The sequence below is a fragment of the Lathyrus oleraceus genome, chromosome 1, assembly GCF_024323335.1.
Source record: "Lathyrus oleraceus cultivar Zhongwan6 chromosome 1, CAAS_Psat_ZW6_1.0, whole genome shotgun sequence".
Lineage (NCBI taxonomy): Eukaryota > Viridiplantae > Streptophyta > Magnoliopsida > Fabales > Fabaceae > Lathyrus > Lathyrus oleraceus.
The window spans coordinates 249,827,210-249,830,491 of record NC_066579.1 but is presented as its reverse complement, the minus strand read 5'-3'; the positions used below and the strand labels follow the sequence as shown (position 1 = coordinate 249,830,491).

Below are 3,282 nucleotides of genomic sequence, written 5' to 3'. Positions count from 1 at the left end.
GTGATTAACTCCAATTAAATTGTGCATTATTATTATTGATTAAAATGTATGCTAACATGTCAAAGTGTTTTTTACATGAAAAATAAAATGAATTAAAAGAAAAAAGACTATTGAGAAACAACTAAGATCACGAGAAATAATAAAGATAGAAAAATACAAAACAAATGCAGGGGTACAGACGCTGGAATGGAGGTGTGGGGTAAGCAGACTGGTGTTGGGCCTGCTAAAAACCCAAAGTCGTTTTACTTCCAATATGCAAAGGGGTGCTCAAGAAAAATGGTGGTGTAAATAGTAGGAATTTGGGCTTGAGGCCCAACCGAGCCCAACAAAAGGATAACAATCAGAGTGTCAAGGCTAACTCATTCTCACTTCCACATCCCCTTATTCCAACTAAAAAATGATTTTCAGTCTTCCCTCCACCGCATTGGAAATCGCCTCCAGTGGCGGCTGAGCTTCAATAGACCTCAACCTCGCATCAATGGAATCATCCTTGTTCCCTTTCTTTCGTTCTCACGTTAACCTCTATTAATTCCTTCTTAACACTTCCAATCAGAGAATCAACTCATATGAACCCTAAATTCCAGGTCCCCAATTAAACATGAATTACAATTGGTTTCAACCTTAGAACTTGGGGCTAACGTTCCTCTACATCAATTCTATCATCTGGTAACAAGAAATATGATAAAGCAAGTGAGTTTGAAAGAGGTGCACCAACTTCAGAGTGGTGAATTGCTCCGGTCAAGATTGAGAAATTTGAAGATGAGGATGATAAGAAATCTAGAGGCGCTTCAAAATAAGGTAAGAATTATGACTCTGAGCTCCTTAATAGAATCTTCTTCTAATCCTTATGTGGTTGCTACGTTTATGATGCGTGAGATTGCTGAGATTTGCTTCCATGAGAGAAAATGTGATAGAGCAGAGAGATTGAGAGGCTTAGCTCACGCACGTTTGAAGCTTCAAGGTGAAGCTTTAATGGTTGTTCTATCGAGCTTTAGGTGAGGGTGAAAGTGAAAGGGAAAATTTCAGAGATTGAGAGACAATTGAGGGAGAGTGAAAGAGAGTTTTGAGAACTTATCTGATTCGTGTGTCAATGATTGGGTCCTCTTCAATGATTGGGATGATGATTACTTATAGACATGAATTGAGTAACTGGTTGTAGGTTAGTTAAAAGGATTAATAGAGTTAACAATTTGTTAAGGCTATGTTAAAGTTAGTTGGTTTAGATTGAAGTGAAGTTAGTTGGTTTAGATTGAAGTGAAGTTAGTTGATTGGGAGGACTGTTACGTCAGTTAGATTCAGTTATGGATTTGACAAAGTTAACAAACAGTTAACGTAGTTAATTCAGTCAGTTGAAAAATTGGATGGAGTTAGTTATTATATTATTGAATATTATATTAGGTTGGATTGAGATGTTAGTTCTGTTAGTTAGAAGATGTTGAAATTATGTTAGTGTGAAATGGAATTCAACATGAGTTAGTTCAAATGGTTATATTGGATTTTCATAGTTGGAATAGTTAGTTCTAGCTGGTGTCTTTAAGCTGCAGATATGAACCACAATTTGAAATTATTATCATTAGTATGGATGAATTTATTACTAGTTGCAATGTGCTAACTAGTTATCTAAGGATTGTTGTGCTATGAGAAGTTATTTTATGTTAATTATCACAGATGAATTGACTTTTCAATGGACTATTGATTTAACAAAGGTTGGTTTTGAATGAAAACAGTTACAAGTGTTAGATATCCTGTTAAGGTTCAGTTAGTATGGTCAGCAAGCTGTAGACTAGTGAATTTAATTGTTTCACTATAACTATGATGAAATGTATGCTGACTCAAACTGCAAGTTTTGTATGATGTCAATTGGTTTTGGTGTTGAACCTATGGTTAATTGGTATGCTAATTGGATTGTTATGACTGCATGATGCTTTGAATTTGATGAGCTAATTAATATCCAGCTGGCTATCCAATTTGCAGTGGTGAAGTGAGGTTTGCAAGCCATCTAGCAGCGCTATCAAGATGAACCTAAACTGAATTATGAATGGTGCAATTGGTCCAAACTGCAACAGGTTTTTATGGTTAGTTTTGTTTACTTGAAAGTTGAGTTTGAAGTTAAAATGTGAGTTAGGTTAGTAATAGGAATGTAGGGGCATTAGTAATGAATTGCCTTAATTCTAGCTGCTATGTGTATGTGGACCCCTAGCTATTGAATTATGTGTAAGACTTTAATCCTATTGCTAGTGTATTAGGTTAGTGAACAAAATTGTGAATAGGCTATTCTTTATTGAACTACCAAAGTTGCTTGAACATTGATTGCTACTATTTTGGAATTAATCTTGAATTGTTTGAAGTATAGAATCTTGGTGAATTGTTATATGCCTGTTAAAAATGAGGTTGATGGACTTATTGTTGAATTATCATGTTATGTATTAAAATGGACATGGTTGTATGTTAGGACATGTTAGTGGTGTTAGGAATGGTTGATTGTTTATTGTGTTACATCCATTGAATGGTTATGTTAGAATGGAAATGAACCAATATGATTGATTGATTATGGATGTCCATAATTAAAAGGAAAGTGATCCAAACAATGCTTGTATGTTGTTATGCTTTATGAAAGATTAGTAGGAATTGTTACAAATGGTAATGTTGTAGTTAAAATTCTGTTAGAATTTAGGAAGAGCTGAATCTAAAGTTGGTTAGAACTAGGAATCATGTGATGCCATGTTATGTTATTGTCTACATTGTTATGTGGTGTGATTATTGATTTGAGTATGTGCTTATGGACTTTTTAATCTTGTAGGGTCAATATGCCTGATGAAAGGAAGCAAGGCTTGATCAAGTCATGGATAAACCACTGAGGAAACCTAAAGACCAAGATAAGATGGCTTCGAGGGAAGAAATGAGGGACTTAGGGTTAGACTTAGAAAGCTGACTTTAGTCAACTAGTTGACCAAAGTCAACTATAGGTCAAAATTGCATTCTTTGTATGTTTTAGATTTTTTACTTTTTGTAACGACTTTGTAAACTTCTGACGAGTTTGTAATGAATTTGAAACTTGATTTGTAAATGAGTTTCCTCCAAGCTTGGTTTTGAATTGACCTTGTGCAAAACAAACTTGAATTTTGACTTTGAATCATAACTGTGGATATGAACTTGCAATGCCCTTCTTGAATAAACTTTGAAGATGCCTTAAATCCCATTCAAATAACTAGGCCTAGAATGTATGGAATAAAGCCTAAAAAAATGTCAAAGAATGCAGTGTAAACCTCTATAGTTGACCCT

General features: G+C 34.6%; 1 long non-coding RNA gene across 1 annotated transcript; it reads left to right on the top strand.

Moving 5' to 3' along the window:
• Positions 1 to 346: 346 nt before the first annotated feature.
• On the top strand, positions 347 to 3,081 carry LOC127129685 (uncharacterized). Its single transcript, XR_007806381.1, has 3 exons — positions 347 to 798; positions 1,975 to 2,075; positions 2,801 to 3,081. It is a non-coding gene; the product is annotated as an uncharacterized LOC127129685 (long non-coding RNA).
• Positions 3,082 to 3,282: the final 201 nt, after the last annotated feature.